The 26,394-nt window shown below is 41.5% G+C and overlaps 4 non-coding genes across 4 annotated transcripts; all 4 read right to left on the reverse strand.

The window, feature by feature from the left end:
• Nucleotides 1–1,815: 1,815 nt before the first annotated feature.
• On the reverse strand, nucleotides 1,816–1,889 carry TRNAR-UCG (transfer RNA arginine (anticodon UCG)). Its single transcript has one exon. It is a non-coding gene; the product is annotated as a tRNA-Arg (tRNA).
• Nucleotides 1,890–9,115: 7,226 nt separating this feature from the next.
• Nucleotides 9,116–9,188, reverse strand: TRNAR-UCG (transfer RNA arginine (anticodon UCG)). Its single transcript has one exon. It is a non-coding gene; the product is annotated as a tRNA-Arg (tRNA).
• An 11,327-nt stretch (nucleotides 9,189–20,515) lies between these two features.
• Nucleotides 20,516–20,588, reverse strand: TRNAR-UCG (transfer RNA arginine (anticodon UCG)). Its single transcript has one exon. It is a non-coding gene; the product is annotated as a tRNA-Arg (tRNA).
• A 3,577-nt stretch (nucleotides 20,589–24,165) lies between these two features.
• On the reverse strand, nucleotides 24,166–24,238 carry TRNAR-UCG (transfer RNA arginine (anticodon UCG)). Its single transcript has one exon. It is a non-coding gene; the product is annotated as a tRNA-Arg (tRNA).
• Between the last annotated feature and the right edge of the window lie 2,156 nt (nucleotides 24,239–26,394).

Consider the following 26,394-nt stretch of genomic DNA (forward strand, 5'->3'; position numbering starts at 1 on the left):
TAAAAAATGACTCCGAGGCATGTGCGTGGTATTTATACTCCCGGGCAAAAATGACGCCCGGGAGTGGGCGGGGCAAAAAACCCCGCATTTGCGCCTCTTTTTAACGCCTGGGTCAGGGCAGGCGTTAAGGGACCTGTGGGCTCAGAATGAGCTCAGAGGTGCCCTCCCCTGCCCCCAGGGACACCCCCTGCCACCCTTGCCCACCCCAGGAGGACACCCAAGGATGGAGGGACCCATCCCAGGGAAGAAAAGGTAAGTTAGGGTAAGTATTTTTTTTAATTTTCTCTTTTGGCATAGGGGGGCCTGATTTGTGCCCCCCTACATGCCACTATGCCCAATGACCATGCCCAGGGGACATAAGTCCCCTGGGCATGGCCATTGGGCAAGGGGGCATGACTCCTGTCTTTGCTAAGACAGGAGTCATGTTGATGGGGGATGGGCGTCGAAAGAAAATGGCGCAAATCGGGTTAAGACTATTTTTTTGCCTCGACCTGACTTGCCCCATTTTTTAGACGCCCATACGCCATTTTCCCCTACGCCGGCGCTGCCTGGTGTACGTGGTTTTTTTTCGCGCACACCAGGCAGCGCCGGTCGGCTAACGCAATTCTATAAATACGGCGCCCACATGGTGCTTCAGAATGGCGTTAGCCGGCGCTAATTTTTTTGACGCTAAACTGCGTTAGCGCAGATTAGCGTCAAAAAGTATAAATACAGGCTTTAAACTTACACACCCTGGTCTGTGAGAGTAGTGCCCTATCCATTGCGGCATTGAGGGTAATCTGCAAGACAGAGTTCCAAAATCATCCTTTCATCTCAGTTCATGGCCACATACAGTATTTCTGCAGTCATTCGTTTCACTTTTCTGTCTTTAATTAAACTGACCATTTTAAACCTCCGGCACCCACCACTTCAATCTTACCGTTTTTGTGCTATCATAGGGCCTTGGAACTTTTGGCAAGTGGACAGAAGCAGTCAGAGAACCACACCACAATGCATACTCCTTTGCCTGATACCTTTCACAACAAACTGCTCTTGGAAAAAGACGTTAACCGGTCCTTGCTCTCAGACAGACACAGAAAGCCTATCACCACCTCTACGAACATATTTCAATCAAACCAATATATATCATTCAACAATTATGCCTCTGTATCAATATAACTACAACTCGAGACAGAAAGGAATTTAAAAAACAATCTGCCCATTTGAATAACCAGCAGAGTTTTAAGGACGTACAAATTGGAATGTGACAATTTCAGAGTTCCTCATTCATAAGAAGTCTGTGAGATAGTATCTCAGAAAGATCTCAAGTTTATAGCAAAAATGGTTGTAAGGGTGATTTTTACCACACAATTGCAACTAGGTGCCTCAATCTGCAAGAGAACAGTCTTTGACAGATTACACAACTGGGGCAACAGCAAAGGCAGCAATTGTGTCAATCCTTTATGATTCTTCTCTAGTACTATACTTTTTCTGAGGGACCATTTGCATTATTCCTGGAGAAAATCATAGAGCTTCTACCCATGCATAGTTTCTGCTTTCTGCACGCACACACTCCCTGCACTGAATCTACCCACAGTTCTGTTCGGAATGATTGTGCCATGTCATATTGTTGTATACGTATTGCATATCCGTGGCATTTATGAAGAGGTACTTTGGTATGGCAGAAAGACAGAAAAGTAGCAATGCTGAAGGCATAACGTGACTGATTGTGCAGTTTGCATTGGGCTTTCTTAATGAGTGAGAGTGAAAGGAGTATTGTAAGAGTGTATTTCCAGTTTGTATGTAAAGATAAGTTGGGTGCTGTGAGAAAAAGACTCAACCATGAAGGGACTCGAACCCTCAATCTTCTGATCCGAAGTCAGACGCCTTATCCATTAGGCCACATGGTGACTGACTGCAATATGTTTGGGTGTTTAGGGTTAGGTGGTATGAATGGATGTGGAACATATCAATTACAGGAGCGCAGGATAGGATCCCATACCGTTCTTCATCTTCTTTCCATCAAAGGAGTTTTTTCAAACAATATCTAGATAATTTCCAAAGTTTCATATCTTATGATGTGCTTTTTTGCCGTTAATCCTCCTATCTTCTTTTATTGAATACTCTGTTTTATGCTGCAATGGTAGTTTTGGATTATTTGAAAAGAGAATGAAACTGCTTTGCCCGTAGTTCAGACTTCCCATTTCTTGAGTTGCTAATTTGCTCCCTGAATTAGCTTATTCAAGTGACATGAACAGGGCCTTGACCTAAGCACGTACCTGAAAGCCTGTCACCACCTCTAGAAATAAAATTCACAGCAGCTCAAAACATTCATTTTGAAAGAGAATATTTCAAGTGAGTCCAAGTTTAATTTCAATAAAGAAAGTTGTATAAAATGACACGCTGCACATTTGGGTAACCAGCATGACTCTTTTCAGTGAAGAAGTGGAATGGTTCTGTTGCAATATACTATCACCCTGGTAAGCTGCTACGAGGAAGAGTAAACAATATGATTAGGTTTCAGCAAAAATTTATTAGTTCAGGGTGTGCACCTCAGATAGACTTAAACTTACACACCCTGGTCTGTGAGAGTAGTGCCCTATCCATTGCGGCATTGAGGGTAATCTGCAAGACAGAGTTCCAAAATCATCCTTTCATCTCAGTTCATGGCCACATACAGTATTTCTGCAGTCATTCGTTTCACTTTTCTGTCTTTAATTAAACTGACCATTTTAAACCTCCGGCACCCACCACTTCAATCTTACCATTTTTGTGCTATCATAGGGCCTTGGAACTTTTGGCAAGTGGACAGAAGCAGTCAGAGAACCACATCACAATGCATACTCCTTTGCCTGATACCTTTCACAACAAACTGCTCTTGGAAAAAGACGTTAACCGGTCCTTGCTCTCAGACAGACACAGAAAGCCTATCACCACCTCTACGAACATATTTCAATCAAACCAATATATATCATTCAACAATTATGCCTCTGTATCAATATAACTACAACTCGAGACAGAAAGGAATTTAAAAAACAATCTGCCCATTTGAATAACCAGCACAGTTTTAAGGACGTACAAATTGGAATGTGACAATTTCAGAGTTCCTCATCCATAAGAAGTCTGTGAGATAGTATCTCAGAAAGATCTCAAGTTTATAGCAAAAATGGTTGTAAGGGTGATTTTTACCACACAATTGCAACTAGGTGCCTCAATCTGCAAGAGACCAGTCCTTGACAGATTACACAACTGGGGCAACAGCAAAGGCAGCAATTGTGTCAATCCTTTATGATTCTTCTCTAGTACTATACTTTTTCTGAGGGACAATTTGCATTATTCCTGGAGAAAATCATAGAGCTTCTACGCATGCATAGTTTCTGCTTTCTGCACGCACACACTCCCTGCACTGAATCTACCCACAGTTCTGTTCGGAATGATTGTGCCATGTCATATTGTTGTATACGTATTGCATATCCGTGGGATTTATGAAGAGGTCCTTTGGTATGGCAGAAAGACAGAAAAGTAGCAATGCTGAAGGCATAACGTGACTGATTGTGCAGTTTGCATTGGGCTTTCTTAATGAGTGAGAGTGAAAGGAGTATTGTAAGAGTGTATTTCCAGTTTGTATGTAAAGATAAGTTGGGTGCTGTGAGAAAAAGACTCAACCATGAAGGGACTCGAATCCTCAATCTTCTGATCCAAAGTCAGACCCCTTATCCATTAGGCCACATGGTCACTGACTGCAATATGTTTGGGTGTTTAGGGTTAGGTGGTATGAATGGATGTGGAACATATCAATTACAGGTGCGCAGGACAGGATCGCATACCGTTCTTCATCTTCTTTCCATCAAAGGAGTTTTTTCAAACAATATCTAGATAATTTCCAAAGTTTCATATCTTATACTGTGCTTTTTTGCCGTTAATCCTCCTTTCTTCTTTTATTGAATACTCTGTTTTATGCTGCAATGGTATTTTTTGATTATTTGAAAAGAGAATGAAACTGCTTTGACAGTAGTTCAGACTTCCCATTTCTTGACTTGCTAATTTGCTCCCTGAATTAGCTTATTCAAGTGACATGAACAGGGCCTTGACCTAAGCACGTACCTGAAAGCCTGTCACCACCTCTAGAAATACAATTCACAGCAGCTCAAAACATTCATTTTGAAAGAGAATATTTCAAGTGAGTCCAAGTTTAATTTCAATAAAGAAAGTTGTATAAAATGACAAGCTGCACATTTGGGTAACCAGCATGACTCTTTTCAGTGAAGAAGTGGAATGGTTCTGTTGTAATATACTATCACCCTGGCAAGCTGCTACGAGGAAGAGTAAACAATATGATTAGGTTTCAGCAAAAATGTATTAGTTCAGGGTGTGCACCTCCGATAGACTTAAACTTACACACCCTGGTCTGTGAGAGTAGTGCCCTATCCATTGGCGCATTGAGGGTAATCTGCAAGACAGAGTTCCAAAATCATCCTTTCATCTCAGTTCTTGGCCACATACAGTATTTCTGCAGTCATTCGTTTCACTTTTCTGTCTTTAATTAAACTGACCATTTTAAACCTCCTGCACCCACCACTTCAATCTTACCGTTTTTGTGCTATCATAGGGCCTTGGAACTTTTGGCAAGTGGACAGAAGCAGTCAGAGAACCACATCACAATGCATACTCCTTTGCCTGATACCTTTCACAACAAACTGCTCTTGGAAAAAGACGTTAACCGGTCCTTGCTCTCAGACAGACACAGAAAGCCTATCACCACCTCTACGAACATATTTCAATAAAACCAATATATATCATTCAACAATTATGCTTCTGTATCAATATAACTACAACTCGAGACAGAAAGGAATTTAAAAAACAATCTGCCCATTTGAATAACCAGCAGAGTTTTAAGGACGTACAAATTGGAATGTGACAATTTCAGAGTTCCTCATTCATAAGAAGTCTGTGAGATAGTATCTCAGAAAGATCTCAAGTTTATAGCAAAAATGGTTGTAAGGGTGATTTTTACCACACAATTGCAACTAGGTGCCTCAATCTGCAAGAGACCAGTCCTTGGCAGATTACACAACTGGGGCAACAGCAAAGGCAGCAATTGTGTCAATCCTTTATGATTCTTCTCTAGTACTATACTTTTTCTGAGGGACAATTTGCATTATTCCTGGAGAAAATCATAGAGCTTCTACCCATGCATAGTTTCTGCTTTCTGCACGCACACACTCCCTGCACTGAATCTACCCACAGTTCTGTTCAGAATGATTGTGCCATGTCATATTGTTGTATACGTATTGCATATCCGTGGCATTTATGAAGAGGTACTTTGGTATGGCAGAAAGACAGAAAAGTAGCAATGCTGAAGGCATAACGTGACTGATTGTGCAGTTTGCATTGGGCTTTCTTAATGAGTGAGAGTGAAAGGAGTATTGTAAGAGTGTATTTCCAGTTTGTATGTAAAGATAAGTTGGGTGCTGTGAGAAAAAGACTCAACCATGAAGGGACTCATACCCTCAATCTTCTGATCCAAAGTCAGACACCTTATCCATTAGGCCACATGGTCACTGACAGCAATATGTTTGGGTGTTTAGGGTTAGGTGGTATGATTGGATGTGGAACATAAAATTACAGGTGCGCAGGACAGGATCCCATACCGTTCTTCATCTTCTTTCCATCAAAGGAGTTTTTTCAAACAATATCTAGATAATTTCCAAAGTTTCATATCTTATGATGTGCTTTTTTGCCGTTAATCCTCCTTTCTTCTTTTATTGAATACTCTGTTTTATGCTGCAATGGTATTTTTGGATTATTTGAAAAGAGAATGAAACAGCTTTGACAGTAGTTCAGACTTCCCATTTCTTGACTTGCTAATTTGCTCCCTGAATTAGCTTATACAAGTGACATGAACAGGGCCTTGACCTAAGCACGTACCTGAAAGCCTGTCACCACCTCTAGAAATAAAATTCACAGCAGCTCAAGACATTCATTTTGAAAGAGAATATTTCAAGTGAGTCCAAGTTTAATTTCAATAAAGAAAGCTGTATAAAATGACACGCTGCACATTTGGGTAACCAGCATGACACTTTTCAGTGAAGAAGTGGAATGGTTCTGTTGCAATATACTATCACCCTGGCAAGCTGCTATGAGGACGAGTAAACAATATGATTAGGTTTCAGCAAAAATGTATTAGTTCAGGGTGTGCACCTCAGATAGACTTAAACTTACACACCCTGGTCTGTGAGAGTAGTGTCCTATCCATTGCGGCATTGAGGGTAATCTGCAACACAGAGTTCCAAAATCATCCTTTCATCTCAGTTCATGGCCACATACAGTATTTCTGCAGTCATTCGTTTCACTTTTCTGTCTTTAATTAAACTGACCATTTTAAACCTGCGGCACCCACCACTTCAATCTTACCGTTTTTGTGCTATCATAGGGCCTTGGAACTTTTGGCAAGTGGACAGAAGCAGTCAGAGAACCACATCACAATACATGCTCCTTTGCCTGATACCTTTCACAACAAACTGCTCTTGGAAAAAGACGTTAACCGGTCCTTGCTCTCAGACAGACACAGAAAGCCTATCACCACCTCTCCGAACATATTTCAATCAAACCAATATATATCATTCAACAATTATGCCTCTGTATCAATATAACTACAACTCGAGACAGAAAGGAATTTAAAAAACAATCTGCCCATTTGAATAACCAGCAGAGTTTTAAGGACGTACAAATTAGAATGTGACAATTTCAGAGTTCCTCATTCATAAGAAGTCTGTGAGATAGTATCTCAGAAAGATCTCAAGTTTATAGCAAAAATGGTTGTAAGGGTGATCTTTACCACACAATTGCAACTAGGTGCCTCAATCTGCAAGAGACCAGTCCTTGACAGATTACACAACTGGGGCAACAGCAAAGGCAGCAATTGTGTCAATCCTTTATGATTCTTTTCTAGTACTATACTTTTTCTGAGGGACAATTTGCATTATTCCTGGAGAAAATCATAGAGCTTCTACCCATGCATAGTTTCTGCTTTCTGCACGCACACACTCCCGGCACTGAATCTACCCACATTTCTGTTCGGAATGATTGTGCCATGTCATATTGTTGTATACGTATTGCATATCCGTAGCATTTATGAAGAGGTACTTTGGTAAGGCAGAAAGACAGAAAAGTAGCAATGCTGAAGGCATAAAGTGACTGATTGTGCAGTTTGCATTGGGCTTTCTTAATGAGTGAGAGTGAAAGGAGTATTGTAAGAGTGTATTTCCAGTTTGTATTTAAAGATAAGTTGGGTGCTGTGAGAAAAAGACTCAACCATGAAGGGACTCGAACCCTCAATCTTCTGATCCGAAGTCAGATGCCTTATCCATAAGGCCACATGGTCACTGAGTGCAATACGTTTGGGTGTTTAGGGTTAGGTGGTATGAATGGATGTGAAACATATCAATTACAGGTGCGCAGGACAGGATCCCATACCGTTCTTCATCTTCTTTCCATCAAAGGAGTTTTTTCAAACAATATCTAGATAATTTCCAAAGTTTCATATCTTATGCTGTGCTTTGTTGCCGTTAATCCTCCTTTCTTCTTTTATTGAATACTCTGTTTTATGCTGCAATGGTATTTTTGGATTATTTGAAAAGAGAATGAAACTGCTTTGACAGTAGTTCAGACTTCCCATTTCTTGACTTGCTAATTTGCTCCCTGAATTAGCTTATTCAAGTGACATGAACAGGGCCTTGACCTAAGCACGTACCTGAAAGCCTGTCACCACCTCTAGAAATAAAATTCACAGCAGCTCAAAACATTCATTTTGAAAGAGAATATTTCAAGTGAGTCCAAGTTTAATTTCAATAAAGAAAGTTGTATAAAATGACACGCTGCACATTTGGGTAACCAGCATGACTCTTTTCAGTGAAGAAGTGGAATGGTTCTGTTGCAATATACTATCACCCTGGTAAGCTGCTACGAGGAAGAGTAAACAATATGATTAGGTTTCAGCAAAAATGTATTAGTTCAGGGTGTGCACCTCAGATAGACTTAAACTTACACACCCTGGTCTGTCAGAGTAGTGCCCTATCCATTGCGGCATTGAGGGTAATCTGCAAGACAGGGTTCCAAAATCATCCTTTCATCTCAGTTCATGGCCACATACAGTATTTCTGCAGTCATTCGTTTCACTTTTCTGTCTTTAATTAAACTGACCATTTTAAACCTCCGGCACCCACCACTTCAATCTTACCGTTTTTGTGCTATCATAGGGCCTTGGAACTTTTAGCAAGTGGACAGAAGCAGTCAGAGAACCGCATCACAATACATACTCCTTTGCCTGATACCTTTCACAACAAACTGCTCTTGGAAAAACACGTTAACCGGTCCTTGCTCTCAGACAGACACAGAAAGCCTATCACCACCTCTACGAACATATTTCAATCAAACCAATATATATCATTCAACAATTATGCCTCTGTATCAATATAACTACAACTCGAGACAGAAAGGAATTTAAAAAACAATCTGCCCATTTGAATAACCAGCAGAGTTTTAAGGACGTACAAATTGGAATGTGACAATTTTAGAGTTCCTCATTCATAAGAAGTCTGTGAGATAGAATCTCAGAAAGATCTCAAGTTTATAGCAAAAATGGTTGTAAGGGTGATCTTTACCACACAATTGCAACTAGGTGCCTCAATCTGAAAGAGACCAGTCCTTGACAGATTACACAACTGGGGCAACAGCAAAAGCAGCAATTGTGTCAATCCTTTATGATTCTTTTCTAGTACTATACTTTTTCTGAGGGACAATTTGCATTATTCCTGGAGAAAATCATAGAGCTTCTACCCATGCATAGTGTCTGCTTTCTGCACGCACACACTCCCTGCACTGAATCTACCCACAGTTCTGTTCAGAATGATTGTGCCATGTCATATTGTTGTGTACGTATTGCATATCCGTGGCATTTATGAAGAGGTACTTTGGTATGGCAGAAAGACAGAAAAGTAGCAATGCTGAAGGGATAACGTGACTGATTGTGCAGTTTGCATTCGGCTTTCTTAATGAGTGAGAGTGAAAGGAGTATTGTAAGAGTGTATTTCCAGTTTGTATGTAAAGATAAGTTGGGTGCTGTGAGAAAAAGACTCAACCATGAAAGGACTTGAACCCTCAATCTTCTGATCCGAAGTCAGATGCCTTATCCATTAGGCCACATGGTCACTGACTGCAATACATTTGGGTGTTTAGGGTTAGGTGGTATGAATGGATGTGGAACATATCAATTACAGGTGCGCAGGACAGGATCCCATACCGTTCTTCATCTTCATTCCATCAAAGGAGTTTTTTCAAACAATATCTAGATAATTTCCAAAGTTTCATATCTTATGCTGTGCTTTTTTGCCGTTAATCCTCCTTTCTTCTTTTATTGAATACTCTGTTTTATGCTGCAATGGTATTTTTGGATTATTTGAAAAGAGAATGAAACTGCTTTGACAGTAGTTCAGACTTCCCATTTCTTGACTTGCTAATTTGCTCCCTGAATTAGCTTATACAAGTGACATGAACAGGGCCTTGACCTAAGCACGTACCTGAAAGGCTGTCACCACCTCTAGAAATAAAATTCACAGCAGCTCAAAACATTCATTTTGAAAGAGAATATTTCAAGTGAGTCCAAGTTTAATTTCAATAAGGAAAGCTGTATAAAATGACACACTGCACATTTGGGTAACCAGCATGACTCTTTTCAGTGAAGAAGTGGAATGGTTCTGTTGCAATATACTATCACCCTGGCAAGCTGCTACGAGGAAGAGTAAACAATATGATTAGGTTTCAGCAAAAATGTATTAGTTCAGGGTGTGCACCTCAGATAGACTTAAACTTACACACCCTGGTCTGTGAGAGTAGTGCCCTATCCATTGCGGCATTGAGGGTAATCTGCAAGACAGAGTTCCAAAATCATCCTTTCATCTCAGTTCATGGCCACATACAGTATTTCTGCAGTCATTCGTTTCACTTTTCTGTCTTTAATTAAACTGACCATTTTAAACCTCCGGCACCCACCACTTCAATCTTACCGTTTTTGTGCTATCATAGGGCCTTGGAACTTTTGGCAAGTGGACAGAAGCAGTCAGAGAACCACATCACAATACATACTCCTTTGCCTGATACCTTTCACAACAAACTGCTCTTGGAAAAAGACGTTAACCGGTCTTTGCTCCCAGACAGACACAGAAAGCCTATCACCACCTCTACGAACATATTTCAATCAAACCAATATATATCATTCAACAATTATGCTTCTGTATCAATATAACTACAACTCGAGACAGAAAGGAATTTAAAAAACAATCTGCCCATTTGAATAACCAGCAGAGTTTTAAGGACGTACAAATTGGAATGTGACAATTTCAGAGTTCCTCATTCATAAGAAGTCTGTGAGATAGTATCTCAGAAAGATCTCAAGTTTATAGCAAAAATGGTTGTAAGGGTGATTTTTACCACACAATTGCAACTAGGTGCCTCAATCTGCAAGAGACCAGTCATTGACAGATTACACAACTGGGGCAACAGCAAAGGCAGCAATTGTGTCAATCCTTTATGATTCTTCTCTAGTACTATACTTTTTCTGAGGGACAATTTGCATTATTCCTGGAGAAAATCATAGAGCTTCTACCCATGCATAGTTTCTGCTTTCTGCACGCACACACTCCCTGCACTGAATCTACCCACAGTTCTGTTCAGAATGATTGTGCCATGTCATATTGTTGTATACGTATTGCATATCCGTGGCATTTATGAAGAGGTACTTTGGTATGGCAGAAAGACAGAAAAGTAGCAATGCTGAAGGCATAACGTGACTGATTGTGCAGTTTGCATTGGGCTTTCTTAATGAGTGAGAGTGAAAGGAGTATTGTAAGAGTGTATTTCCAGTTTGTATGTAAAGATAAGTTGGGTGCTGTGAGAAAAAGACTCAACCATGAAGGGACTCATACCCTCAATCTTCTGATCCAAAGTCAGACACCTTATCCATTAGGCCACATGGTCACTGACAGCAATATGTTTGGGTGTTTAGGGTTAGGTGGTATGATTGGATGTGGAACAGATCAATTACAGGTGCGCAGGACAGGATCCCATACCGTTCTTCATCTTCTTTCCATCAAAGGAGTTTTTTCAAACAATATCTAGATAATTTCCAAAGTTTCATATCTTATGATGTGCTTTTTTGCCGTTAATCCTCCTTTCTTCTTTTATTGAATACTCTGTTTTATGCTGCAATGGTATTTTTGGATTATTTGAAAAGAGAATGAAACAGCTTTGACAGTAGTTCAGACTTCCCATTTCTTGACTTGCTAATTTGCTCCCTGAATTAGCTTATTCAAGTGACATGAACAGGGCCTTGACCTAAGCACGTACCTGAAAGCCTGTCACCACCTCTAGAAATAAAATTCACAGCAGCTCAAAACATTCATTTTGAAAGAGAATATTTCAAGTGAGTCCAAGTTTAATTTCAATAAAGAAAGTTGTATAAAATGACACGCTGCACATTTGGGTAACCAGCATGACTCTTTTCAGTGAAGAAGTGGAATGGTTCTGTTGCAATATACTATCACCCTGGCAAGCTGCTACGAGGAAGAGTAAACAATATGATTAGGTTTCAGCAAAAATGTATTAGTTCAGGGTGTGCACCTCAGATAGACTTAAACTTACACACCCTGGTCTGTGAGAGTAGTGCCCTATCCATTGCGGCATTGAGGGTAATCTGCAAGACAGAGTTCCAAAATCATCCTTTCATCTCAGTTCATGGCCACATACAGTATTTCTGCAGTCATTCGTTTCACTTTTCTGTCTTTAATTAAACTGACCATTTTAAACCTCCGGCACCCACCACTTCAATCTTACCGTTTTTGTGCTATCATAGGGCCTTGGAACTTTTGGCAAGTGGACAGAAGCAGTCAGAGAACCACATCACAATACATACTCCTTTGCCTGATACCTTTCACAACAAACTGCTCTTGGAAAAAGACGTTAACCGGTCCTTGCTCTCAGACAGACACAGAAAGCCTATCACCACCTCTACGAACATATTTCAATCAAACCAATATATATCATTCAACAATTATGCTTCTGTATCAATATAACTACAACTCGAGACAGAAAGGAATTTAAAAAACAATCTGCCCATTTGAATAACCAGCAGAGTTTTAAGGACGTACAAATTGGAATGTGACAATTTCAGAGTTCCTCATTCATAAGAAGTCTGTGAGATAGTATCTCAGAAAGATCTCAAGTTTATAGCAAAAATGGTTGTAAGAGTGATTTTTACCACACAATTGCAACTAGGTGCCTCAATCTGCAAGAGACCAGTCCTTGACAGATTACACAACTGTGGCAACAGCAAAGGCAGCAATTGTGTCAATCCTTTATGATTCTTCTCTAGTACTATACTTTTTCTGAGGGACAATTTGCATTATTCCTGGAGAAAATCATAGAGCTTCTACCCATGCATAGTTTCTGCTTTCTGCACGCACACACTCCCTGCACTGAATCTACCCACAGTTCTGTTCAGAATGATTGTGCCATGTCATATTGTTGTATACGTATTGCATATCCGTGGCATTTATGAAGAGGTACTTTGGTATGGCAGAAAGACAGAAAAGTAGCAATGCTGAAGGCATAACGTGACTGATTGTGCAGTTTGCATTGGGCTTTCTTAATGAGTGAGAGTGAAAGGAGTATTGTAAGAGTGTATTTCCAGTTTGTATGTAAAGATAAGTTGGGTGCTGTGAGAAAAAGACTCAACCATGAAGGGACTCATACCCTCAATCTTCTGATCCAAAGTCAGACACCTTATCCATTAGGCCACATGGTCACTGACAGCAATATGTTTGGGTGTTTAGGGTTAGGTGGTATGATTGGATGTGGAACAGATCAATTACAGGTGCGCAGGACAGGATCCCATACCGTTCTTCATCTTCTTTCCATCAAAGGAGTTTTTTCAAACAATATCTAGATAATTTCCAAAGTTTCATATCTTATGCTGTGCTTTTTTGCCGTTAATCCTCCTTTCTTCTTTTATTGAATACTCTGTTTTATGCTGCAATGGTATTTTTGGATTATTTGAAAAGAGAATGAAACAGCTTTGACAGTAGTTCAGACTTCCCATTTCCTGACTTGCTAATTTGCTCCCTGAATTTGTCACGACTCACGTGCTGCTTGCGCCTGGAATTTGCAGATCTGGTGGCGTGAATCTTCAATGTTCGGCTTTGGCCCAAAAAGGGGCGACTCTTTCTGGTAGCCACGGTGCTGTAGGCAATGGAGACACCAAGAACAGACCGTGCCCTTCAGAAAGTAGCGCCAGAGGGAAAAACCCCTTCCAAAGGGGAAAAACCTCCAAACAGGAAAAGTCATGGAGAAAAACAAGAACAACAAACAGGAATCCGAAAGGAGCAAAAATCAGAAAATACAGAATGCTGAGTCCAAAACCAAAAGGCAAGGAAATCAGGAGCGAAGACACCAACTGAGCAGAAAGTGTTGCAGCGCAAGGAAAGAGGAAAAACACAGCCCTTATATACCAACAAACAGGAAGTGACCCACAGGAAGTAAAAGGACACCATCTTAGATAGGGAAACAATATATAGAACAGAATAGTAGAGGAACCATAGAGAATAGGGAACAAGGAATGCTGGGAAAGCACAGGAATCTGGGAAGGAGGAAAAGACATAAAGAAAGGCACACAACAGACTGCAAAAAGAAGAAAGGACAAAGAAACGAAGAAAAACAGGTAAGAGGGTTCAGAGACCCCTAGGACAGTGAAAGGCAGAAGGAAGAACGAGGCCCCAAGCAAATCTGGGGCCTCGAAACGCGCAGGAGAGGCTGGGGGCGCGCCGCGTCTTAATAACGCGGTGCGCGGCCCGAGCCGAACGCCCGGCCGAAGTCGAGCTCTCGGCTCGCGCCGCACCGCGCGGCGCGACAGTAGGTCCCCCTCCCGAAGGCCCAGGTTTAAGAGGGAATAAACAGTGAAAGCGTTGAGTCAGGAGAGGAGCGTGAACGGAAGAGGCATCTTCCCATGAACATTCACTGAGAGGATAACCCTTCCAATGAATCAGATACTGAAGTCGTTTATGAAAAAGACGAGAGTCACAGATTTCCTGCACTTCATATTCAGGAGCATCATTCACAAGGACAGGAGGTGGACAAGGAAACTGACGTGAGTAAGGATCAGGCACATAAGGTTTAAGCTGAGAAACATGAAAAACCTAATGGATCTTCCATGTATGGGGTAAGTGAAGACGGACAGTGACAGGATTGACCAACTGGAGAATACGGAAAGGCCCATAGTAACGAGGTGTGAACTTGTTTTGAGAGAGACGTGAGGGCAAGAATTTGGAGGAGAGCCAGACTTTATCTTGCAGATGATAATTTGGATTGGTTGTACGTCTCTTGTCTGCAGCCTTCTTCATATACCTCTTGGTATGTAACAAATTAGATCGAATTAGTTTATGGAGTTGGAGAAGGCGTTTGGAGAAATAGTTAATAGCAGGTAGAGGAGAGTTGGATTGTGGAGAAGTAGGGAAAGAGGTAGGATGAAAACCATAGGAACAGAAAAAGGGAGTGACCTTGGAGGCACTATGGACTGAGTTATTGTAGGAAAATTCAGCTAAAGAGAGGTAAGTGCTCCAGTTACTTTGGGTAGAATTGCAAAAGCATCGAAGATATTGCTCTAGTCCTTGGTTCAGACGCTCAGTCTGTCCGTTGGTCTGAGGATGGAACCCTGAAGACAGGGCTCTATTCATATTCAGTGTTTTACAAAAATGCTTCCAAAATCGGGAGATGTACTGAGGTCCTCTATCAGAGATTATGGTATGTGGAAGTCCATGGAGACGGAAGACATGATCTATGAATATTTGACCTAGTTCTTGGGAAGTAGGCAGCTTTTTTAGGCCAGTGAAATGAGCCATCTTTGTGAAAGAATCTACTGTGACCATGATAACCCGGTTTCCTGCTGATGGTGGGAGCGAACACATAAAATCAGTAGAGATAGTATGCCATGGGGCCGATGGAACAGGCAAAGGTTGTAGTAATCCTGCCGGTCTGGTGTGAGGTATTTTGACTTGGGCACATATGGGACAGGCCTGAACGTATCTTTCCACATCCAGTTTCCAGGTAGGCCACCAAAAAAATCGTGAAAGTAATTCTTGTGTGGCTTTGATGCCTCTGTGACCAGCTACAGGGGAATCATGGCACATTTGTAATGCTTTCTTTTGCACCTTGTTTGTAGGGAGGAATATCAGGTCTTGGTAATAAAAATATCCTTGTTTCTTGTACAATAATGGTCTTAGTTCTTCTATGTCATGGTCCGATAGGTTGGCGTATTCTTGTTGTACTTCTTCCAGGAAAGACTGAGCCACTCCAATGATCTTACTGGGTTCTAGAAGATACTGGGATGAGGAAGGAGAACACTCTGGATATCGGCGAGACAGAGCATCAGCCAGAATGTTTTGGGATCCTGGAATATATGTAATATAAAAATCGTACTGACTGAAGAAAAAGGCCCAGCGGGCCTGACGACTATTCTGGCATACAAAATTTCTTAAACATTGTAAATTACGGTGGTCTGTCCTTACCTCAAATGGTTCCTTGGAACCCATCAGAAACTGCCTCCACTCAAGGCAGGCTGTTTTCAGAGCCAATAATTCCCTTTCAAGTACGGAATAATGTTGTTCAGCTGTGGAAAGGATATGAGACAAATAGAAAACAGGATGTTCAAGGCCATCATCCTCTTGTCGTTGGAGTAAGACAGCTCCGATGGCTCTCTCAGAAGCATCAGTTACTACTATAAATTGCTTGGTGGTATCTGGATGTCTTAAGATGGGGGCTTGGGTGAAGGCTCTCTTTAAGCTTTGAAAGGCTGCTTCAGCAGCCTCAGTCCAGACAAACCCCTTCTTTAAATTGTCCTTCTTTAAGGTGTGAGTTATGTGGCTAGTCTGACTGGCAAAGTCTAGAATGAATTGTCGATAGAAGTTTGCTAAACCTAGGAAACATTGTGTTTCTTTTATGGTAGAAGGAGAAGGCCACTCTAGGATAGCTTGTACCTTTTCTTGGTCCATAGCTATGCCGGTGGGACTTAAATGATAGCCCAGATATTTGACTTCCGTTATGTCGAACTCACATTTCTCTGGTTTGCAAAATAGTTGATGATCACGAAGTCTTTGAAGAACTTGTTTCACATGGGAAGTATGGAGTTCAGGATTTCTAGAATAAATAAGAATGTCATCTAGGTAGATCACGACTGTCTGATTAAGTAGGTCTGAAAACACTGAGTCCATAAATCTCTGGAAGATTGCCGGGGCGTTAGTAAGACCAAACGGCATAACCCTATATTCAAAATGGCCAAATGGGGTCCTGAATGCTGTCTTCCATTCGTCGCCTTCTCTTATGCGTAAAAGGTGGTAGGCTCCTCGTAAATCCAATTTAGTAAAACGTTGGGCCCCTCTGATTGCTTCCAGTATGTCCCTGATGAGAGGCAAAGGATAACGATCTTTAATGGTGATTTTATTCAGACCCCGAAAATCCAGGCACGGACGAAGATCCTTAGTCTTCTTGGGCACAAAAAAGAGAGGGGCCCCAGCCGGAGACGACGATGGAACAATAAGACCACTCTGTATATTTTCGTCCAGATACTCCTTTAGAACTTCCCTTTCGGGTTCCGTGAGGGAGTACATCCTCCCAAAAGGAACAATTGTGCCGGGTTCTAATGGAATTGCACAATCATATTCTCGATGTGGAGGTAGCACAGGTTTTGACGGTTTTTGGAAAATATCCTGAAACTCCAAATAGTGGTCTGGGACCCCTTGGACCGTATTAATGGACATACCAGTGGCACCTTCAGTAGCTAAGGATCTTTTCGGAGACCAATACTTGTCGGAAGTAAAACAGTTCTCGTGACAAAATTGCGAAGACAAAGAGACTGTCCGGGTAACCCAATTTATATATGGGTTATGTCTAATGAGCCACGGAATTCCAAGAATGATGGTATGGTTAGGGGACGTAATAAGATCGAAGGAGATGTGTTCTTGATGGTTTCCCACCTGTAGACTTAACATCAGGGTAGTGGTGTCTACAGGACCAGAGGATATCAAAGATCCATCCACAGTGTGTACCTGTTCGGGTACTTCTTTTGCTTGAGTAGGAACTAGGTTAGCAGCAGCCCATGTCTTGTCCATGTATATACCACTAGCACCACAGTCTAGTAATGCCATAGTCTTTTCTTGACGACCGTCAGGAAGTTGTAACAGGACAGGAAAGATGAACAAGGCAGTTGTATTGTCATTAAAGGAGCTGATGGAAGGTATAGCTGTAGATCCCGTCCCCTCCCTTCTTACAGAGGACGGGAGGTGGCGTTTCCCGAAGGTCTGGACGGACGTACTGGACAGGTACGGAGTATGTGACCAGCAGAACCACAATACAGGCACAACCCTCTCTTGCGTCTGTCTTCTCGTTCACTAGCAGAGAGCGGACCTCGGGTAGTATCCACCTGCATGGGTTCCCCTTCGATGTCTCTAGCAGGAGTGCGAGGTTCCTCGGAACGCTGCAGGTATGCACGGGAGCTACTTGGTTGGGTAAACCCTCTACTCCTTTTCTTTTCCGATCTCCGTTCCTGAAGACGATATTCGATGGACAGTGCTTGATCCATCAGGCCACGAAGATCTTCCGCTCTGGTAGAATGCACTAGTTCATCCTTTATTTCTTCTTTGAGTCCTCTACGAAATAATGTTACCAGAGTACGTTCCACCCAAGTGGTCTCTGCCGCCAGCTGACGAAAACGGGTTATATATTGCAGGACGTCTTGGGAGCCTTGTTGGATGTCGCACAAGGCTTCTTCAGCGGAGGCTTCCAATCCAGGACGGCTAAACATTTGTTTGAAGCGACTCACAAAGGCGGAATAGTCTGACAATACTGGGTCGTCGGAGGACACCATCGGGGTTGCCCAGGCCAAGGCTGGGCCGGATAAGGCACTGATAAGATAACCCACCTTGGTCCTGTCGTGGGAGAATTGAGTAGGTCGGAAGGCGAAATACACCGTTAAAGCATCCAAGAACTCGCGAAGCTTGGTTGGTTCACCAGAGAAACAAGGGGTAGAAGCGGAGATTGTCGGAACATCACTGGTGCGGAGGGCCAAAGCCTGTCGTAACGCAGCATTTTCATTACGTAGTTGTTGCAACTCCTGGGCTTGTTGCTGAATCGTGGTTAACAGAGATTGCTCCGGATCTGCAGCAGCCGCCACTGTATTATCCATGGTGTTTGAGGCCGTCGGAATGGTTAGGCGCTGCAATCTGTCACGACTCACGTGCTGCTTGCGCCTGGAATTTGCAGATCTGGTGGCGTGAATCTTCAATGTTCGGCTTTGGCCCAAAAAGGGGCGACTCTTTCTGGTAGCCACGGTGCTGTAGGCAATGGAGACACCAAGAACAGACCGTGCCCTTCAGAAAGTAGCGCCAGAGGGAAAAACCCCTTCCAAAGGGGAAAAACCTCCAAACAGGAAAAGTCCTGGAGAAAAACAAGAACAACAAACAGGAATCCGAAAGGAGCAAAAATCAGAAAATACAGAATGCTGAGTCCAAAACCAAAAGGCAAGGAAATCAGGAGCGAAGACACCAACTGAGCAGAAAGTGTTGCAGCGCAAGGAAAGAGGAAAAACACAGCCCTTATATACCAACAAACAGGAAGTGACCCACAGGAAGTAAAAGGACACCATCTTAGATAGGGAAACAATATATAGAACAGAATAGTAGAGGAACCATAGAGAATAGGGAACAAGGAATGCTGGGAAAGCACAGGAATCTGGGAAGGAGGAAAAGACATAAAGAAAGGCACACAACAGACTGCAAAAAGAAGAAAGGACAAAGAAACGAAGAAAAACAGGTAAGAGGGTTCAGAGACCCCTAGGACAGTGAAAGGCAGAAGGAAGAACGAGGCCCCAAGCAAATCTGGGGCCTCGAAACGCGCAGGAGAGGCTGGGGGCGCGCCGCGTCTTAATAACGCGGTGCGCGGCCCGAGCCGAACGCCCGGCCGAAGTCGAGCTCTCGGCTCGCGCCGCACCGCGCGGCGCGACAGAATTAGCTTATACAAGTTACATGAACAGGGCCTTGACCTAAGCACGTACCTGAAAGCCTGTCACCACCTCTAGAAATAAAATTCACAGCAGCTCAAGACATTCATTTTGAAAGAGAATATTTCAAGTGAGTCCAAGTTTAATTTCAATAAAGAAAGCTGTATAAAATGACACGCTGCACATTTGGGTAACCAGCATGACACTTTTCAGTGAAGAAGTGGAATGGTTCTGTTGCAATATACTATCACCCTGGCAAGCTGCTATAAGGACGAGTAAACAATATGATTAGGTTTCAGCAAAAATGTATTAATTCAGGGTGTGCACCTCAGATAGACTTAAACTTACACACCCTGGTCTGTGAGAGTAGTGTCCTATCCACTGCGGCATTGAGGGTAATCTGCAAGACAGAGTTCCAAAATCATCCTTTCATCTCAGTTCATGGCCACATACAGTATTTCTGCAGTCATTCGTTTCACTTTTCTGTCTTTAATTAAACTGACCATTTTAAACCTGCGGCACCCACCACTTCAATCTTACCGTTTTTGTCCTATCATAGGGCCTTGGAACTTTTGGCAAGTGGACAGAAGCAGTCAGAGAACCACATCACAATACATGCTCCTTTGCCTGATACCTTTCACAACAAACTGCTCTTGGAAAAAGACGTTAACCGGTCCTTGCTCTCAGACAGACACAGAAAGCCTATCACCACCTCTCCGAACATATTTCAATCAAACCAATATATATCATTCAACAATTATGCCTCTGTATCAATATAACTACAACTCGAGACAGAAAGGAATTTAAAAAACAATCTGCCCATTTGAATAACCAGCAGAGTTTTAAGGACGTACAAATTGGAATGTGACAATTTCAGAGTTCCTCATTCATAAGAAGTCTGTGAGATAGTATCTCAGAAAGATCTCAAGTTTATAGCAAAAATGGTTGTAAGGGTGATTTTTACCACACAATTGCAACTAGATGCCTCAATCTGCAAGAGACCAGTCCTTGACAGATTACACAACTGGGGCAACAGCAAAGGCAGCAATTGTGTCAATCCTTTATGATTCCTCTCTAGTACTATACTTTTTCTGAGGGACAATTTGCATTATTCCTGGAGAAAATCATAGAGCTTCTACCCATGCATAGTGTCTGCTTTCTGCACGCACACACTCCCTGCGCTGAATCTACCCACAGTTCTGTTCGGAATGATTGTGCCATGTCATATTGTTGTATACGTATTGCATATCCGTGGCATTTATGAAGAGGTACTTTGGTATGGCAGAAAGACAGAAAAGTAGCAATGCTGAAGGCATAACGTGACTGATTGTGCAGTTTGCACTGGGCTTTCTTAATGAGTGAGAGTGAAAGGAGTATTGTAAGAGTGTATTTCCAGTTTGTATGTAAAGATAAGTTGGGTGCTGTGAGAAAAAGACTCAACCATGAAGGGACTCGAACCCTCAATCTTCTGATCCGAAGTCAGATGCCTTATCCATTAGGCCACATGGTCACTGAGTGCAATATGTTTGGGTGTTTAGGGTTAGGTGGTATGAATGGATGTGGAACATATCAATTACAGGTGCGCAGGACAGGATCCCATACCGTTCTTCATCTTCTTTCCATCAAAGGAGTTTTTTCAAACAATATCTAGATAATTTCCAAAGTTTCATATCTTATGCTGTGCTTTTTTGCCGTTAATCCTCCTTTCTTCTTTTATTGAATACTCTGTTTTATGCTGCAATGGTATTTTTGGATTATTTGAAAAGAGAATGAAACTGCTTTGACAGTAGTTCAGACTTCCCATTTCTAGACTTGCTAATTTGCTCCCTGAATTAGCTTATTCAAGTGACATGAACAGGGCCTTGACCTAAGCACGTACCTGAAAGCCTGTCACCACCTCTAGAAATAAAATTCACAGCAGCTCAAAACATTCATTTTGAAAGAGAATATTTCAAGTGAGTCCAAGTTTAATTTCAATAAAGAAAGTTGTATAAAATGACACGCTGCACATTTGGGTAACCAGCATGACTCTTTTCAGTGAAGAAGTGGAATGGTTCTGTTGCAATATACTATCACCCTGGTAAGCTGCTACGAGGAAGAGTAAACAATATGATTAGGTTTCAGCAAAAATGTATTAGTTCAGGGTGTGCACCTCAGATAGACTTAAACTTACACACCCTGGTCTGTCAGAGTAGTGCCCTATCCATTGCGGCATTGAGGGTAATCTGCAAGACAGGGTTCCAAAATCATCCTTTCATCTCAGTTCATGGCCACATACAGTATTTCTGCAGTCATTCGTTTCACTTTTCTGTCTTTAATTAAACTGACCATTTTAAACCTCCGGCACCCACCACTTCAATCTTACCGTTTTTGTGCTATCATAGGGCCTTGGAACTTTTGGCAAGTGGACAGAAGCAGTCAGAGAACCGCATCACAATACATACTCCTTTGCCTGATACCTTTCACAACAAACTGCTCTTGGAAAAACACGTTAACCGGTCCTTGCTCTCAGACAGACACAGAAAGCCTATCACCACCTCTACGAACATATTTCAATCAAACCAATATATATCATTCAACAATTATGCCTCTGTATCAATATAACTACAACTCGAGACAGAAAGGAATTTAAAAAACAATCTGCCCATTTGAATAACCAGCAGAGTTTTAAGGACGTACAAATTGGAATGTGACAATTTTAGAGTTCCTCATTCATAAGAAGTCTGTGAGATAGAATCTCAGAAAGATCTCAAGTTTATAGCAAAAATGGTTGTAAGGGTGATCTTTACCACACAATTGCAACTAGGTGCCTCAATCTGAAAGAGACCAGTCCTTGACAGATTACACAACTGGGGCAACAGCAAAAGCAGCAATTGTGTCAATCCTTTATGATTCTTTTCTAGTACTATACTTTTTCTGAGGGACAATTTGCATTATTCCTGGAGAAAATCATAGAGCTTCTACCCATGCATAGTGTCTGCTTTCTGCACGCACACACTCCCTGCACTGAATCTACCCACAGTTCTGTTCAGAATGATTGTGCCATGTCATATTGTTGTGTACGTATTGCATATCCGTGGCATTTATGAAGAGGTACTTTGGTATGGCAGAAAGACAGAAAAGTAGCAATGCTGAAGGCATAACGTGACTGATTGTGCAGTTTGCATTGGGCTTTCTTAATGAGTGAGAGTGAAAGGAGTATTGTAAGAGTGTATTTCCAGTTTGTATGTAAAGATAAGTTGGGTGCTGTGAGAGAAAGACTCAACCATGAAAGGACTTTAACCCTCAATCTTCTGATCCGAAGTCAGATGCCTTATCCATTAGGCCACATGGTCACTGACTGCAATACATTTGGGTGTTTAGGGTTAGGTGGTATGAATGGATGTGGAACATATCAATTACAGGTGCGCAGGACAGGATCCCATACCGTTCTTCATCTTCATTCCATCAAAGGAGTTTTTTCAAACAATATCTAGATAATTTCCAAAGTTTCATATCTTATGCTGTGCTTTTTTGCCGTTAATCCTCCTTTCTTCTTTTATTGAATACTCTGTTTTATGCTGCAATGGTATTTTTGGATTATTTGAAAAGAGAATGAAACTGCTTTGACAGTAGTTCAGACTTCCCATTTCTTGACTTGCTAATTTGCTCCCTGAATTAGCTTATTCAAGTGACATGAACAGGGCCTTGACCTAAGCACGTACCTGAAAGCCTGTCACCACCTCTAGAAATAAAATTCACAGCAGCTCAAAACATTCATTTTGAAAGAGAATATTTCAAGTGAGTCCAAGTTTAATTTCAATAAAGAAAGTTGTATAAAATGACACGCTGCACATTTGGGTAACCAGCATGACTCTTTTCAGTGAAGAAGTGGAATGGTTCTGTTGCAATATACTATCACCCTGGTAAGCTGCTACGAGGAAGAGTAAACAATATGATTAGGTTTCAGCAAAAATGTATTAGTTCAGGGTGTGCACCTCAGATAGACTTAAACTTACACACCCTGGTCTGTGAGAGTAGTGCCCTATCCATTGCGGCATTGAGGGTAATCTGCAAGACAGGGTTCCAAAATCATCCTTTCATCTCAGTTCATGGCCACATACAGTATTTCTGCAGTCATTCGTTTCACTTTTCTGTCTTTAATTAAACTGACCATTTTAAACCTCCGGCACCCACCACTTCAATCTTACCGTTTTTGTGCTATCATAGGGCCTTGGAACTTTTGGCAAGTGGACAGAAGCAGTCAGAGAACCACATCACAATACATACTCCTTTGCCTGATACCTTTCACAACAAACTGCTCTTGGAAAAAGACGTTAACCGGTCCTTGCTCTCAGACAGACACAGAAAGCCTATCACCACCTCTACGAACATATTTCAATCAAACCAATATATATCATTCAACAATTATGCCTCTGTATCAATATAACTACAACTCGAGACAGAAAGGAATTTAAAAAACAATCTGCCCATTTGAATAACCAGCTGAGTTTTAAGGACGTACAAATTGGAATGTGACAATTTCAGAGTTCCTCATTCATAAGAAGTCTGTGAGATAGAATCTCAGAAAGATCTCAAGTTTATAGCAAAAATGGTTGTAAGGGTGATCTTTACCACACAATTGCAATTAGGTGCCTCAATCTGAAAGAGACCAGTCCTTGACAGATTACACAACTGGGGCAACAGCAAAAGCAGCAATTGTGTCAATCCTTTATGATTCTTTTCAAGTACTATACTTTTTCTGAGGGACAATTTGCATTATTCCTGGAGAAAATCATAGAGCTTCTACCCTTGCATAGTTTCTGCTTTCTGCACGCACACACTCCCTGCACTGAATCTACCCACAGTTCTGTTCAGAATGATTGTGCCATGTCATATTGTTGTGTACGTATTGCATATCCGTGGCATTTATGAAGAGGTACTTTGGTATGGCAGAAAGACAGAAAAGTAGCAATGCTGAAGGCATAACGTGACTGATTGTGCAGTTTGCATTGGGCTTTCTTAATGAGTGAGAGTGAAAGGAGTATTGTAAGAGTGTGTTTCCAGTTTGTATGTAAAGATAAGTTGGGTGCTGTGAGAAAAAGACTCGCCCATGAAAGGACTCGAACCCTCAATCTTCTGATCCGAAGTCAGACGCCTTATCCATTAGGCCACATGGTCACTGACTGCAATATGTTTGGGTGTTTAAGGTTAGGTGGTATGAATGGATGTGGAACATATCAATTACAGGTGCGCAGGACAGGATCCCATACCGTTCTTCATCTTCTTTCCATCAAAGGAGTTTTTTCAAACAATATCTAGATAATTTCCAAAGTTTCATATCTTATGCTGTGCTTTTTTGCCGTTAATCCTCCTTTCTTCTTTTATTGAATACTCTGTTTTATGCTGCAATGGTATTTTTGGATTATTTGAAAAGAGAATGAAACTGCTTTGACAGTAGTTCAGACTTCCCATTTCTTGACTTGCTAATTTGCTCCCTGAATTAGCTTATACAAGTGACATGAACAGGGCCTTGACCTAAGCACGTACCTGAAAGGCTGTCACCACCTCTAGAAATAAAATTCACAGCAGCTCAAAACATTCATTTTGAAAGAGAATATTTCAAGTGAGTCCAAGTTTAATTTCAATAAAGAAAGCTGTATAAAATGACATGCTGCACATTTGGGTAACCAGCATGACTCTTTTCAGTGAAGAAGTTGAATGGTTCTGTTGCAATATACTATCACCCTGGCAAGCTGCTACGAGGAAGAGTAAACAATATGATTAGGTTTCAGCAAAAATGTATTAGTTCAGGGTGTGCACCTCAGATAGACTTAAACTTACACACCCTGGTCTGTGAGAGTAGTGCCCTATCCATTGCGGCATTGAGGGTAATCTGCAAGACAGAGTTCCAAAATCATCCTTTCATCTCAGTTCATGGCCACATACAGTATTTCTGCAGTCATTCGTTTCACTTTTCTGTCTTTAATTAAACTGACCATTTTAAACCTCCGGCACTCACCACTTCAATCTTACCGTTTGTGTGCTATCATAGGGCCTTGGAACTTTTGGCAAGTGGACAGAAGCAGTCAGAGAACCACATCACAATACATACTCCTTTGCCTGATACCTTTCACAACAAACTGCTCTTGGAAAAAGACGTTAACCGGTCCTTGCTCTCAGACAGACACAGAAAGCCTATCACCACCTCTACGAACATATTTCAATCAAACCAATATATATCATTCAACAATTATGCCTCTGTATCAATATAACTACAACTCGAGACAGAAAGGAATTTAAAAAACAATCTGCCCACTTGAATAACCAGCAGAGTTTTAAGGACGTACAAATTGGAATGTGACAATTTCAGAGTTCCTCATTCATAAGATGTCTGTGAGATAGTATCTCAGAAAGATCTCAAGTTTATAGCAAAAATGGTTGTAAGGGTGATTTTTACCACACAATTGCAATTAGGTGCCTCAATCTGCAAGAGACCAGTCCTTGACAGATTACACAACTGGGGCAACAGCAAAGGCAGCAATTTTGTCAATCCTTTATGAGTCTTCTCTAGTACTATACTTTTTCTGAGGGACAATTTGCATTATTCCTGGAGAAAATCATAGAGCTTCTACCCATGCATAGTTTCTGCTTTCTGCACGCACACACTCCCTGCACTGAATCTACCCACAGTTCTGTTCGGAATGATTGTGCCATGTCATATTGTTGTATACGTATTGCATATCCGTGGCATTTATGAAGAGGTACTTTGGTATGGCAGAAAGACAGAAAAGTAGCAATGCTGAAGGCATAACGTGACTGATTGTGCAGTTTGCATTGGGCTTTCTTAATGAGTGAGAGTGAAAGGAGTATTGTAAGAGTGTGTTTCCAGTTTGTATGTAAAGATAAGTTGGGTGCTGTGAGAAAAAGACTCAACCATGAAGGGACTCAAACCCTCAATCTTATGATCCGAAGTCAGACGCCTTATCCATTAGGCCACATGGTCACTGACTGCAATATGTTTGCGTGTTTAGGGTTAGGTGGTATGAATGGATGTGGAACATATCAATTACAGGTGCGCAGGACAGGATCCCATACCGTTCTTCATCTTCTTTCCATCAAAGGAGTTTTTTCAAACAATATCTAGATAATTTCCAAAGTTTCATATCTTATGATGTGCTTTTTTGCCGTTAATCCTCCTATCTTCTCTTATTGAATACTCTGTTTTATGCTGCAATGGTATTTTGGGATTATTTGAAAAGAGAATGAAACTGCTTTGACAGTAGTTCAGACTTCCCATTTCTTGACTTGCTAATTTGCTCCCTGAATTAGCTTAT

The sequence above is a fragment of the Pleurodeles waltl genome, chromosome 4_1, assembly GCF_031143425.1.
Source record: "Pleurodeles waltl isolate 20211129_DDA chromosome 4_1, aPleWal1.hap1.20221129, whole genome shotgun sequence".
NCBI classification, from domain to species: domain Eukaryota; kingdom Metazoa; phylum Chordata; class Amphibia; order Caudata; family Salamandridae; genus Pleurodeles; species Pleurodeles waltl.